General features: G+C 40.7%; 1 protein-coding gene across 2 annotated transcripts in view; it reads right to left on the minus strand.

Moving 5' to 3' along the window:
- Nucleotides 1-16,275, minus strand: part of LOC145356548 (contactin-associated protein-like 2) — a 1,680,587-nt gene that overhangs the window by 236,549 nt on the left and 1,427,763 nt on the right. The gene's annotated exons all lie outside the window — the stretch shown is intronic.

Genomic DNA, 16,275 nt, shown 5'->3' on the forward strand with positions numbered 1-16,275 from the left:
CGGCATCCCTCTCTGCACCAGGTGTCTGTAGATCAGGAGCATGGGACTGAAGTGCAAACAAAACATCAATAAAAGGTATCTGAGAAAATCAAAAAGGGTGTGCAATCTATAACATGAAATGTAGGCATGGTCCACAGACTCCACGAGGCCACAGAAAGGGCAGTCTTGGGAACCCGTGAACTGGAAAAACCTATGGTTGTACGGCACTGCTGCGTGCAGCAGCCTCCACCCCAGGTCCAATTTTACAAAGGATGCCTCAAAGAGGTGTTATATTCTCTGTTTGCATTGAACCTCATGCCTGTTTCAGGTGTGTGTACTGGCAATGTCTGTTTTTCTGCCTCTACCAAAATCTCAGGCAACGTTCCGATGTGCAAAGATTGTGGACTTCCTGCCTGCTTTGGACTTCAAAAATGGATGTTGTGCATTTGAATTTTAAATCATAACTATAAAAATACACTTTAATGTGTGGTTACACTACCAGGTTTTACAAAAAGAATCAGAGAAAGCAATTTGTCCCATCATGTCTGCACTGGCTCTCTAAATGAGCAGTTCACTTGGTACAATTCCCGATAACCCTACACATTCTTCCTTCGTCAGATCTGAGGGACAGTCTCCCATCAGAAATAGAGAGACAGAGGTCAAGAAAAGGGAGGAAAGTGTCAAAGATGGACTATGTAAAGGTGATAGAAAGTTGGAAGTTGGAAGTGAATTGATAAATTTTTCCAGGTCCAGAGCTCCGATGAAGGGTCATCCGGACTCGAAATGTTGGCTGTATTCTCTTTCTACAGGTGCTGTCAGACCTGAGATTTTCCAGAATTTTCTGTTTTTGCTGTGGTAGACCGTGGCATTCCTCACAGTAAGTGATAGGACCACTTATTTTCTGACATATAGAAATGATTTGTATATTGGAATAAGGAATAAAATTTTAAAATTTGCTGATGGTGCAAACTTGGCAGAGTGGCAAAAGGTGAAGATGGTATCAATTGACTGCAGCAGAACATAGACAAGCAAAATGGACATACACATGGAAAATGGAACTTAGTGCAGAGGCAGCATGAAGGGATGGGAGAGACAATATATACAGAATGGCACAGTTCTAAAGAGTGTTCTGGGAAAGAGAGAGACCTGAGGGTTCATGTGCATAGATCTTCAAACATGGCAAGACATACTGAGAGAGTAGGTGACAAAGTGTACATGTGTTGGGTTTTTAAATAAAGGTACAGAGTATAAAAGCAGGGAAGTTATGCTAAACTTTTATAAAGCTCAGGTGACTACTAACTATTGTGTACATTTCTAATCACCACACTTTTTAAGAAGGATGTGAAGGTCTTTTGAGGAAGGTGTAGAGGAGATTTACTGAAACTGTTTCAGGAATGGAAGAATTTAGCTGGATTAAATTTGGAGCAGCTGGTGTTTTTCCTCTTGGAGGTTGAGGGGGGGATCTGATAAAGGTGAACTGGATTATGAAAGGTTTAGATAAGGAAGACAAAGAAAACCTATTCCCATTAGTTGGTGGTACAAGGAGTAGGCGACACAGATATAGGTTTTGTAAGAGATACGGCGGAGTTGTGAGGAAGAACTTTTCATGTAGTGTCACGTCCCCACAGTTTTACCCATGGCTTTATGGAATAATGGACAATACTTTTAAACTCAGAATGGAAAACAGACTTTGAAACTTTGGAGGTAGGAGGTCAGGTGACCATTTCTCCCTTTGAGTCTGTCAAATGTACATGAAACTGCCAGGTATGGAAGATCACCTGGTCAGGACATTAAAATGTAAACAGCCTTTTGAAACCTTCCATTGCAATGACACTAAAAATTCAACAGATCTCCCTTGGATTTAACAGCTGATATTGTCCAGATAACTCGAGAAACTCCTGGACAATGACCCCCATGGGCTTAGTGGCTGCAGAATGAAACTCTACTGAATGATTTTTCCTCACACACATTCTTTTGCAAGGTGGGAAAATAGTTGGGATCCAAACCCCATTGCGTGTCACTGCTCATCAGCAAGTTTGCACCATCAGCAAATTTTAAAATTTTATTCCTTATTCCAATATACAAATCATTTCTATATGTCAGAAAATAAGTGGTCTTATCACTTACCGTGAGGAATGCCAGGAATCATTTTTGTGGACAATGGGAACATCAATACTATGGTCACCTGAAATAAATCAGCTTGTGATAAGAAAGATTTATTAAAACATTTTTAAAACCAGTCTCATGTCAGTCAGTCTGAGAAACAAGGAGGTCATAGATGGAAGAGAACTTATTGAGTAAAAGAAGAACCTAGCCCAGAATCCACCAGCAGGCAGAGAGTGGGGTTAGTTATTTCCCCACCAATTTGAAGAAGAAAGCCAAATCAAGCCAGCATGGGATAAGGTAGGGTTTGGGCCTGGGTAAGATGTTCTGTCGGATAGTTGGTGCAGACTTGTTGGGCTGAATAGCCTCCTTCTGTACTGCAGGGATTCTATGATTCACCACAGGCTCAAACTGCCACTCAACAAAGCCAGAAACTTGCGGCTGCAAGGAGTAAAGTACTACAAATTTGTCAGCAGAAACTCCTCAGTGAGTCACGGTGAGAATTAGCTTGCCTGCAATATTTTTAATTTCCATTTCGAAAGGCTCCAGAGTAATAGTGACTTCTTGGAAAAACTTCAGAATATACAACCTCTTTTGCAATCATCTGTTATTGTGTGTGTATCATGTGTGCATGTATGTGAATTCTGTTGCAATTGCATTCAAATGTTGAGAAATAAACAATTATTCTTTCCTTTTTGAAAGTAGTCTGCCTTGTATTGTTCTTGACTCACAGCACTCAAGGGATAAAACACCTCTTCTTTAAGAAACATCTGTTTGAAATCAATTGAGACGGAAAGAATAGGCAAATTATCGTATCATTTCTCTCCTGTCTGTAACAGTAGTGACCGGAACGCGCTGCCTACAAGAGTGGTGGAAGCAGAGTTGGGTCCAAATTCTCCACTCATGCATACCCTGCTACTGCTGCCAGGAAGAACAGAGAATTTGGCACACAGCCAAATCTCCATTCACAGCAGTGGGAATTCCAGCTGTTGGGCGAGGTCAGAGAATCCTGCTCATGATCAATGATTGCAAAAGGAAATTAAGTAGATACTTGAGGAAAATAAACTTGCAGGGCTATGGAGATAGAGCAAGGGATTGGGACTGATTGGATTGCTCCACAGAGAACTGGCATGGTCTCAATGGGATGAATGGCCTCCTTCTAAATTGCTATGACACTAATGTAATGAAGGAAAGTTATTAAGCTTATTCACTTCACTCATTAATATTTCATACACAATTTTGCATCACCATGGTCTCTAGAAAATTTTAGTCTCATCACAAATTGTACCTTTTGTTATTCCGGTTGCATTTCTGTTGTTCTAAAGTTAATGACACCATCTACATGGCTTCAAGGAATCTAGATTTTGAGAGCTGGGGCTTTCAGTATTACCAGGTTATTATTGACAGATGGCCACAGGAAGTCTTGTAGATCGTTATATTCAATTAATACCAGCAAAAGATGAAGCAGATGAGGGATTAGTGACTTCAAATAAACAGGGAATGTGAAAGCAACAGCTCAGCAAAGGCAACATGATTCAGTCAACTGATTGTGTGTGATGATTAAACTAACAATAGGAACTGTGGGAAAGTGAAACAACAATAGGATGAGATGAGATTTTCTGCCATTAATCAAAACTGGCTAGGAGTAGAATTTTTAACAGTGCGTTTTAGGATAAGAAGTTTAAAATATGTTCATACTTTCAAGAATTATGTGTATGTTTAAACTTGGTTTTCTGGACTAGTAATCTGTCATGCTAGTGTAACAATGCACTGCGTCACAGAATTGTAGGGCACAGGTTTGGAATCTGTGAGAGAAGTTTAATTTTTGGCAATGGTGTGATGTAGGTGGTATTGGATTGACGACTTGCAGCAGAGCTTGCTTGATTTTCTTCTCTCCTGGTTGAAAGTGTTTTTCCTGTCTGCCATCATGATTAGGAAAGGTCTGCACAATGACACGTTCAGGAACAGGACAGCAGATTGGGAAAATAGGAAAAAGAGATTCATGTATATTGGAGGGCTTTAGCCATCTTTGCGGCTGGGCCTCATTTAATGAAAGTGAGAACTGTGATAGCATTGCCAATGGGAAACTCAGCACTTACTACAAGGTGAGAGTCCAACTCATCACCTGAAACCTATTTTTTGATTTGGACAAAGCCCACAATTTCTTGGGGATACTGCATTGACTTACCAATTTATTATACATCAAAGAAAGGATCAAAATTCACATTTCAATTGTTCTATAAACTAGTTTGACTAGAATATCACCTGTCACAATAATTTAGGCTATAAATTTCAGTTTCAAGAACCACTTTTTTATTCTAAGGCTGCTATTATGTAGTCTTAAATGTCTAACCAGTACCTTCTTTACCGGCAAAAAGGTACAAATCAGAACACTGAGAAGCAGAATAAGCACTTCTGTCATTTTGCAATTTCCCTTGCAGTTAATGTTCACACCCACTCCTCTAATAAGAGCTTTTGTCCTGTCAACAGCTTGTATTATAATATTCTTAGTGACAGCAGGCATGTTAGAAATGCAAGATCAGTAATGAACAATGTGAATCTTACAAACCAGAACTATTATAGAACAAATAATGGTAAAAGCTAAAATACAGTTCTATGTCAGGACTGATTCAGTTGCTAACCATCTAATGTATTTTTTTAGTAATGATTTCTTGCACATTTACATATGCCATATTTCAGCATGTGCTTATTAAAAGTTTCAGACTGTTCAAACTTCAGTCCTCTTAGAATCCTACAGTGCAGAAGGAGGCCATTCGGCCCATTGAGTCTGCACTGACCACAATGCCACTAAGTCCTATCCCCATAACCCCATGCCCTATTTACCCTGGCTAGTCCCCCGATATTAAGGGGCAATTTAACAAGGCTAATCCACCTAACCTGCACATCTTTGGACTGTGGGAGGAAACTGGAGCACCCACTGGGAAACCCACGCAGACATGGGGAGAATGAAACAGACACCACCATGGTGCTGACATGGAACTTGGCAGCTCCCTGTCAGGGAATATAGCATGATTGAGCTGTCTGGCTGGTCTTGAAATATAGCATGAATGAGCTGGTTGGGTCTCCACACCTGAAGTCATTAAAGATGTGTCTTTCTTGTCAACAAAAACAATAAAAACAGATCAATTTTTTTCCATGTTTGGGACATTTATATATATTTATTAAAATTACAGTTATTGATACATTGTTGACAAATCATCTTGAACTTTTTAGATATGTATATATAAATCCTGGGCAATACTGACCAATTTTGTGGAGGGTAAATTTCATAATAATGTTCAATGGCAACAAACTAGTTCCAAGAGAATTAGCCACTAATAAATCTTCTGGATCCTTACGTTGCAGTCTATTTCCATGTTGGACACAACTGGTCGAGTGGATTTTTTTTCAATGGAAATTAATTTCTGACTAGCAGACTAGATCATTCATAAATGCCAAGCAGATTAGCTTGTTGGCAAAGCTTCTCCTTTTGTCTGTTGTGTACTGCTATATTTTACCATAGTATGGTTAGGTTTTTTTTGTTCACTGAACACTTCCTGAGAGTGTAGTAAAACACAACGCAATGATTACAATGACCAAGTTATATTCTCTGAACCTGGTTCTCTCACTTCAGTTAAAAAATAAATTAATTTGAAATGATGTGTTTTTGCTTTCTTTTAGATTAAGGCATATCTAAAATTGAACTTTTTAAAATGTTCCCTGACAGCTGGATCAGAATAATGAGTTGTGAATTGTTGTAAAATTCATATCACCATTGCACGTAAATGAGGATATTAATGGCTGGCATAATGGTGTGGCATCACTGGATGGCACATTCAGAAAAGTAACAGTACATCAGAAATGACTCATGAATAAGGGGAGCAGAGGTCTGATTCCTACATTTGTCACATTTACAGCAAACAGGGTTCAACTCCAATTCTTGTGCTATTTGCTTAAACAATCTAGATGCTAGATATTCCACTATTGTTACACCAGTGCGGGGTGGGGGGTGGGGGGGGGTGGGTGGAATTTTAATACATAACTGTTGGCAGCCAAATTGAAATTCTTCCCAAATGACAGAACTATGTCAATTGACATATTATCCACTGTTCACACCACATCCACACTGAACCTTTTTTTGTCCCTGGCATCAAGCATCAGAAGGACAATATAAAATTTGAAGGATGAAAATGTGATTGTTCACAGAAAATTGAAAAGAGAACCTTCTTCCAGTTTATATTTACACTTTTGTATACCAGTTGATATACATATTTATACCATATTGTTATTATTAACTATCCCTCGCCAGTGAGGATGATCATCTTCCTTGAGTCCAAAAATTACTAATGAGGCTGATTCAGGATCTGCAGAGTTTATGGTATGTAGGGCAGTTGTTGTCATGTGGGATGTTCTAGTTGCATATTATCAGTTCAGGTCGTAGTATGACATCTTTGCTGCATTCTCTTTTCCTTTTCATTTTGTCATAATTGAGTCTCAAAATGCTGGGATCCTTCCCACAGACTCTGCCGTCATCTGATTTGGTCCAAGCAAATGGTCTCAATAGATGTTGATGTCAATTTTGCATTTCAGCACATCCTTGAAGTGCTTCTTTTGTGTGTCTGCCCTGACTTAACTGGGAGAAGAAGACTGACTTTGGAAGCCTAACATTTGACATTCAAACTATATGATCAAGCCAACAAAGCTGATAGTGGATGATTATATCCTCAAAGCATTTGGTTCCTGATTTTGAGAGGACACTGATGCTGTTGCATTTTTCCTCCCACTTACTTAAGATGTTCCACAGACAATCATTGATGGTACAACTCCCAGTGCTTTAAGGAGCCTCTTATGCATTGTCCATGGTTCAGCCCCATACAGTAAGGAAGGGATTGCAACCATATGGAAGACCATAAGCTTCGTTTCTGCTTTAATGTCGGAATCTTTAAATACTCTCTTCCTCAGGTGACTGAAGACTGCACCAGCAGATTTTGGGAAATGCTGGATTTCTTCATCAATGTAACCCTTCTATGAAAGATGAATTCCAAGGATCATAGAATCATACAGCGCAGGAGAGGCCCTTCGGTCCATCGAATCTGCACCGACATGCAAGAAACACCTGACCTCCCACCTAATCCCATTTAACAGCACTTCGCCCAAAGCCTCGAATGTTATGATGTACCAAGTGCTCATTCAGGCACTTTTTAACGGATGTGAGGCAACCCGTCTCTATCACCCTCCCAGGCAGTGCATTCTGGACCCTCACCACCCTCTGCGAAAAAAAGATTTTCCTCAGATTCCCCTTAAACCTCCCCAACTTGAACCTTTGTCCCCTTGTGTCTGACCCCTTATCCAGTTGCTCCTTATCCACTTTGTCCATGCCTTCATAATCTTGTTCACCTCTAACAAGTCATCCCTTAGTCTTCTTTGTGCCAACAAAAATTCCAAGGAATTGGAAGTTCAACATTTTCCAGGCACTCATAATCAATGCAGCTGGAGCACTTGGAGCTTGCTGATGGAGGATTTTAGTCTTCAGAACATTCATTTCAAATCTCATCTTCTTGTACGTTCAATAAGTACATCACCTATTCTCTGGAGATCAGTTTCTGACACAGCACTAACCAGCATCACCAGTGTATTGGAGCCCATTGAGTCTACACTGACCACAATCCCACCCAAGTTCTATTCCCATAACCCCATGTATTTACCGTGGCTAGTCTCCTCACACCTAGGGGCAATTTAGCACATCTTTGGATTATGGGAGGAAACCGGAGCACCTTGTGGAGACCCATGCAGACATGGAGAGAACGTGCAAACTCCACACAGACAGTGACCCAAGCCAGGAATCAAACCTGGGTCCCTGGTGCTGTGAGGAAACTGTGCCACCATGCTGCCCCATGTGCCAGGTTGTGGACTGCCTCCATTCTGAACCCTGGAGGCATTGTTTAAATGAGTCCCAACATTTGCACACTACTTTGTTCGAAATGTATTTTGTGCTGGCAGATTTTCCTGCTGGCATCATGGAGAATTTGGTGTGAAGGGTCTGGCTTTCACCTGACTTTCAAACTACTTTCACGTCAGCCTCTGGCAGTTGTTCTTACCCATCATGGCAGGCACTAGCAGAAGTTCCTGCTGTAAAATCAAACTAGTGTAAAAGCAACTTCAGCCCCTTCCTACCATGTCCATCATCTAATCTATCAGCAGCATCTTGGGAGAATTCCAGCCAATGCTTCAGGTCCATGATCTGCACTAGTTTTGACCAAGGTTAACTGATCTCTGTTTTTCTCTGCATAGACACTGTTTCATGTATTGAGCATTTCTAACATTTTCCAGTTCTACTGGAGCAAAAATAAAAAAATTACCAGCTTTCCTGTAATCGTTGCTCCTGTAATTGTTCTAACCATCCTACTTTTAAAATAATTAAGTTACTTGCATGAAAACATAGCTTAGGGGTGCAGCTTATGACTTCAACCAAATTTTGGTGATTTTCACACGTCCACTTTTCTGTTTCTTCAAAGATGAAGTGAACAAAGACTGGAGATAAAACTTGGTACAAATCATTAGCCTGCCTTCTTTCGGAGGGAGTGAATTTATAAAACAATGAGAAATAAAAACAGGAGCAGGCCATTTGGCCCTTTGAGTCCAATCATCCCTAAATGTAATCTTAATCATCTCAATTGGCTGCTTCTCTCAGTGATGTCAACTGATCATACTCCTGCCTGTCCCTGAGAAATTTCCCCACTGGCGGGAATGAATCATGGAGCCATCCCAACACTGCTTCCCCCTATTTTTCTGTCCATCACCAAGCCCTTCCCCACCTCCAGTACTGCCATCATGGGGTTAGGAAAATTCACTCCCATGTCTTTATGGTTTTTAATCTTGTTGTTTGAAAGCAGAATATGCAGTGATGCATTTCCAATATAATGTGTGTGAGGTGTTTCTCATTGTTAATTAATGCAAAAGAAATTAATTTGGATTCAATTAGGTTGGAAATAATAAGGCTAACTAATTGGTTATTATTTACAGTCTGTGGAGAAATTTAATGCTTGCTTATTGACATCTTAACTATATGTTGTCTCCAAGCTATTTTTAAACTTCTGCGACTATACTGTTTTTTAATTTTAATTATTTCTGCAGAAAAACCATTTGACAAATGATTTCAAGTAAGGATATTATTGCGAATATTGAGTTCATGGTTCATCACTTTTAGTTTTAGGAATTAAAGTTTAATTGTAGATGATGGAATAAATGCAATTAAAACAAGCTGGCAGGATATTTATTGCACTTAAAAAGGTCAGCATTGATGAGATAGAGCTATGAAACAGCTGATGGACTTACTTAACTATGATACCCTTAATGCTTGCAAAGAGAGGTATTCCAGAGAGATTCTGTTTTGGTTGTGCTCAAATAGTTAAAAAATATTTAGTGAACCATAAAAAATTGAAAAACTCATTTATTGCATCAGATCAATGAATAACTTGTAAATGAGGGACAATTAACCAAAAAATTGGTTTGATAACAGCCCTGAGCAGGCATTGTGGAGGTGGGTAGAGCTTGGTGAGGATCTCTGGTTTCAATTTATCTGGATGTTTTCAGCAAAGCTTGATTCAGTTAAATTTGCAATTGAATGAAAGGGCAATGGCAAACCACCACTTACAAAACTGCCAATAAAACAAGCTCAGGACAAAGCATCAGCAACAAGAGCCAAGGATTTGCCTTTAAGCAGGGCACATATGAATTTTGGTCAAACCCACTCATGGGTCTACACTTTTGCTTCAGGGGCAGAAACAGGAGTCCAGATGGCTTCCAAGTCCTGAATACTCCCACAACCTGGGGAAATGGTCATGGCTGGAGTTAAGTCTGGGCAATCCCAGATGGAATGGAATGGAGATAAATCCCTACTCAATTAAGGGTAGCGTGTGTGCATTCAAACTTGAGATCTCATCAGAAGCCTTCCAGTTTCAGAGAAACACTTCACTACAGTAAAAGGTCATTAAATAGAGGGGGGCTTCAACAGGAAGATGTTTTCTCAGACGCTTTCAAAAATATAATTAGAAAATGCAAAAGAACCCAGGAGAAAGGGGAGGGGGGTAACAGTCTATAGAGTGGCATTTTGCTGCATTCCCATTCAGGTAGGCAGGGAGTGCATGTCACCTGCTTGGAGTGCCAGCATCCTAACCTATCACAGGCTGCCCTCTTTGAGGCAGTTAATCTATCCCTTGTTGCATCAGGAAGCTGGAGACTATTTGTAAAATTCCAGTTGGCTTCATAAATGCACTTTTTATAAGGTCTAATTGGCTGCCCTCCCAGGGTGGTTAGCCTGCTGACCCTAAACATTCATTAGTCAAAATGGCCACCACAGGGAACAGGACCAAGAATGGTTCCTGGAAATCCTGCTCATAATATACACTGGCCATAAACATTCCCAGTAATCAGCCACAAACTGTTTCTTAATAAAGTGACACCATTATTCATACTTCAGTGCAACGATCATAAAATCTCATCTGTATCCCTATTGACTACTTTATTGTCATCAGACAAATGAAACCAAAGTTGAACAAAATATTCAACAAAAGGGACTATATATATTATGCGAACTAACAAGTATCCAGGATAATCTAGCCCTGAAGTTCAAATGACAGCTGTGAACTGTTTGGGGTTTTGCTACACTGGTTTATGAGTGCAATGAACCAATTGATTAGATTACTGCCTTGTAAGCACTGCCAGGGATTCATTATTCTTCATTTAATCTCTGTATCCGAGTGCATTGAAGATTAAGGGGAAGCTTACATGCTGTAGGTCAGCGCATATTCAAAAATATCTGAAATATTGATTACGTTGAGTAAACATGATTTGTTAACTATTCCTAAAGATCAATGATAATCTTGTGATCCTTGACCATATATTCGGTTTTAAATTATTGACAGTCTGACAGTACTATCTGCATTAAAACTACACAGCAAACCTTTTGATATTTCAATATAATGACTTGAAGTTTGTTCCTTGCACATGACATGATTGCCCTGATGGCGATGTCCAGCTTTCTGCTTGTTGACACCCACAATAAACTATGAAAAATAAAAGCTTTGGTTTTGGCAAACACTTATTTCAAAACTACAAGGCCTTTTAAATGATGCTGCCTACAGGGTTGTTCCTTGCACTTATGAGACCTGTCCTTTATGTCACAACAAGGTTTTCACTGTTCAGCTAAGTGAATAAACTGTCAAGAAGAAAGCAGCATCATTAATGGCCCAATTTTTCAAAAATGTAGTAGGCACTAAGGGTCATTTATTTGTGTCATCATTTCACAAGAGTACAAAGCTGGAGAAATAAGGCTACTACTCCATGTAGACTTGTATATATTTATAATTTTCATCATAGATTTTAGGGAAAAATATGTATTTGTGTTGCTATGAGAACAGGTATAATTATAATTCTCTCCCTCTATTGTAAATTTGGATGGGATTTTCTAGCTCCGCCATTGCAGACGTTGTTGTGGGTGGGACAGGAAAATTTGGACCGTCCACTGGTGTCAGTGCCAGGAAAACAAATACATTATTCAGAATTTTTTGGCTGTTCAGGTGGACGGGATTCTTCAGTCCCTCTGCAGTGAATGGAAATTTGGCTGAGCACCAAATTCTCCATTCTCGTTTGCAGCAGCAATGGCGTGCCAGCCATTGGGTGGGATTTCCTGGCACACCACCACCACCACATCCCTTCTGGGATCATCTGGTTCTACGAGAAATCGCTGGACCTAGGCTGGCCCACCAAATCTTCCATGGTGCTTCCCTCCACAATGGGGCCAGTAAATCCCAGCCATTCGTTTTCTCATCTGAATTCAATACCAGAAGGCTTAGATTTAAAATTATTATTCAAAAGAATGGGTTGAATTTTAATGTGCAGGAAGGAATAAGTTTGGGAATTGGTGGGGGGGGGGGGGGGGGTGGTGCGGGGGGAGGGGATAGCAGAGGGGCAGGGGTGGGTAGGGAAATTGGCAACGTGGGAAACCTGGTTTCAAACTGCCAACTTCTAAATTTAATTACAGTGCATTCAGCTGGATATGATCAAACTCCTAGGCAGAGGCGAGTCATATATCGATTAATTAAATCAATATTAACATTGCTTTTGCACTGTCACTGTGGATCCATGGGATTCCTAGGCTTCTTGAAACTTGTCATGTGACAGAATACAAGAACACAAGATCCTCTTGATTCCAGCATGCATCAGCAGCTGGGATCAAGCGGATCCCTTGAAGAGTATAGTGGGTGTAGGAGTACAATTAAGGCAGAAATCAGGAGGACAGGAAAGGGACAGATAAGGCAAAGGAGAATCCAAAGAGATTCTACAAATATATAAAGGACTAAGGAGTAACTAGGGAGAGAATAGGGCGTCTTAAGGATCAACAATGTCATTTATGTGTGGATCTACAAGAGATTGGCGAGATCCTAAATGAATATTTCTCATCAGTATTTACTGTATGGATGTTAGGGAACTTGGGGAAATAGTGATGTCTTGAGGAGTATACATATTACAGAGGAGGTGGTGCTGGAAGTTTTAATGTGCATCAAGGTAGATAAATCCCCAGGATCTGATGAAATGTATCCTGTGACACTGTGGGACTGCGAGTCCCCTAGCAGTGATATAGGAATCATCAACAGGTGAGGTGCTCGAAGATTGGAGGATGGCAAATATTTGTTTAAGAAGGACTGCAGGGAAAAGCCTGGGAACCACAGGCTGGTGAGCCTGTGGGCAAGTTGTTAGAAAGTATTTTGAAAGACAGTGGGTAAGTTGTTAGAAAGTATTCTGAAAGACAGGATCTACAGGCATTTAGGGATGCAAGGACTGATTAGGGGCAGTCAGCATGGCTTTGTGAGTGGAAAATCATGTCTCACAAGTTTGATTGAGTTTTTTAAAGGGGTAACCAAAAGTTAGATGAGGGCAGTGCAGTTGATGTTGTCTACATGGACTTTAGCAAGGCCTTTGACAAGGTATCGCATAGTAGGTTGTTACATAAGATTAAATCTTACGAGATTCAGGGTGAGGTAGCCAAATGGATACATATTTGGCTTGATAACAGAAGACAGGTGGTTGTAGAGGGTTGTTTTTCAAACTGGAGGCCTGTGACCAACGTTGTGCATTAGAGATCAGTGCTGGGTCCACAATTATTAGTCATTTATATTAACAATTTGGATGAGAATTTAAGAAGCATGGTTCATAAGTTTGCAAATGACACCAAGATTGTTGGCATAGAGGATAGTGAAGAAGGTTATCTAGGATTGCAATGGGAGCTTGATCAATTGGGCCAGTGAGCTAATTAGTGACAGATGGAGTTTAATTTAGATAAATGTGAAGTGGTGCATTTTGGAAGATCAAACTGGGGCAGTACTCGCTCAGTTAATAGTCGGATGTTGGGGAGAGTTATAGGACAAAGAGATCAAGGGGTACAGGTCATAGCTCCTTGAAAGTGGAGTCTAAAACTGGAGGTATAGGTTTAAGGTGAGAGTGGAGAGATACAAAAGGCGCCAGAGGGACACTTTTTTCACAGAGGGTGGTGAATGTCTGGAACAAGCTGCCAGAGGCAGTAGCAGAGGCGGATACAATTTTGTCTTTTAAAAATCATTTAGGCAGTTACAAACGTAGCATGGGTATGGAGGGATATTGGCCAAATGCGGGCAATTGGGACTAGCTTAGGGGTTTAAAAAAAAAGGGCAGCATGGACAAGTTGGGCTGAAGGGCCTGTTTCCAAGCTGTAGACATCTATGACTCTAGGCAATTGAGGAGACTGAAGATGTGGAAATATACCATCAAGTACTGAAACCGCATAACTAGTTATTTTCTTGGCTGCTTGTGTGAAAGGCTTTGTTTACAGTACCTGTGAGATGTTAATTTGACAACTTGATGTTTGTACACCTGATCTCCACTTTGGAACTATGACCTACTCTGGAAGCATGGGTTCTGCTTGTGTTGTTTTACTTTGGGTCTAAAAGACCAGCATGACCATTAGCAACAGCAACAGCAGCATTAGGTTCAGCAGGACAAGCACCAACAGCTGGACCAGCAGAATGGGCCACAACTGCTTGCTTCTCATAAGCCTGTAGCTCCACTGGAGATGGGATCAGTAGAAAGGTACAATTGGCAGGAGGCACTACCTGTCACACAGAAAGTACAGGCAAAGAGCAGCATCCTAGACATGTTGCAATGCTGGTGTCTCAGAGGGTTCAGGATCTCATGTCAGATGGTGGCAGTCATTTGCAACCTGTCACAGTCATCACTGTCCACAAGCTCCTTGCCTCTGAATTCTTCCAGGGTTTTGTGGGGGAAATGCAGAATCTCATACCGAGCAGCCCAGAAATACACTTAACAGATATCTGTTGGCTTTTTTGCCAAGGCTGACTTATGTACACTTTTTTTGTCATGACCTTATTCTGTCATGGTGTCAGTCAGAACGAGAAGATGCTTTGGCTTTCTACAAGTGTAGAGCATCTGCATGACAATTAAGGCAACTATAGATCACCCAGGAGCATTCATCAACTGCAGTGTGCATCTCGTGCACAACCACAAAATGTTGTTCATGCAGATTTTTGGGTAGCTGCCATGATGCATTTGTTCTGTGGCAGTCAAGACTCCCTGATCATTTCACACCATGAAACAGTAATATTGGCTGGCAGTGCATCAGTCAGGAACTCCAGAGCGGTCCTGGTGTGGTCTGTTTTGCATATTTCACAGCAGCAAGCTTTGATCCTGTAGGAGGACCAAGACGTGGAGCACAGAGACTCTCCAGGCAACTCCGAGGAGGTGGAAGCATGAAAGGTACTGGTGGTGATGTACTTTGGTACCCGGGATACACGGAATCCTTTGTTATTGTAAAATTCACTTAGATTTTCCCAGTATATTCATCTGCCAGCCACATGCAAAACTACCCAACCACTGACCCTGCACTTCCACTATTCACCTAACACATCAGTCCGGCTGACAGCCAAGCATCTCTAACACAACCTTCCATTGCTCGGTGCCAATTTATGCCTTGCCGTTTATGACAAGGCTCCTTGTCGGGCAGCAATGAAAAATGAGTGTCACAGGAACTTGGTGAAAAGAAATAATGTAGATGTGGTTCAAAAATATAACATATCTAACAATCCCATAAAATGTATTATTCTTCTTTCTGGCATTTTTTAAATAGCACAACACCTGTCTTCAACAGAAATAGAGGCAGAATGCTCAGATCCCAGCTCTGGTTGTTGAGCTGTTTTTGGCCATCATCCTCTTGGTTATGGGGCCTGTGAATGCTCTACAAAAGACTGTTCCACCTACACCTGTGCAGGGACTGTTTTGGCCACTGGGACATCAGAAGCATGTGGGATTCTGATTGGGGGTAAGGGAAAGGATAGTAAGTGAGAATTCTAAGCACTTTCAGTTAAGTCTCTTCTTACCATCATCCCTCTCATGGCTCACCATCCACAATGAATTGAAGAACACTTTCTGCTGATCAGCAGAGCAATGAGCAATTAAGGTGAAGGTATCATTCATCTCATTTAAAAGTGACATTCAGTTTACGATCTATTGTGGTGATAGTTTGCATGCACCGGTTTGACTGTCACATTTGACGCTTCACGCAGTGGCCACGCTTCTGATGGATAAAGACATCATTCTAAAAGCCTGCAACGTCAAGGCATTTTGCTCCAAAATCCATTGAATTTCATGTTTGGAATGTCCCTTTAAAAACTGGAGTCGAAATTGACTAAGGCAGGTGATCATCATATCCGTTCAAGCTAACTGGTCAGCAACTCCAGAAATACAGTGGCTGGGTCAGTAAGCCACTGACATGTAACATTGGACCCACACTGTTACCATCCCCCTACCCCCAGCATTTTGGCAAATTAAAATTCAGTCCAATGGGTTGTAAGCATGAAAATAAGGTATTGCTCAATAATTGCCATTTATCATTTAACAATTTTCTGTCATTTGAAAAATTCCAACCTTGATATGGCATGCACCAACTGTGACGATTTATTTTTAAACAAAAGTTTTTTTTGGTGAAATGTCTTGAAGGAATGTGAAATAAAATGAACAAATTGTTATTTGATTAATGGTACTCTGTCAATAAATTGATAAAGGGAAAGCCTGTGAGAATTAAATTCTGTTCTGAGAGCTTTGATGTTTCATATTGCTGATGACTGACCAGCAGTGTGTAAAAAT

Source organism: Carcharhinus amblyrhynchos, chromosome 2 (genome assembly GCF_965287045.1).
Source record: "Carcharhinus amblyrhynchos chromosome 2, sCarAmb.v2.hapA, whole genome shotgun sequence".
Classification (NCBI taxonomy): Eukaryota; Metazoa; Chordata; class Chondrichthyes; order Carcharhiniformes; family Carcharhinidae; genus Carcharhinus; species Carcharhinus amblyrhynchos.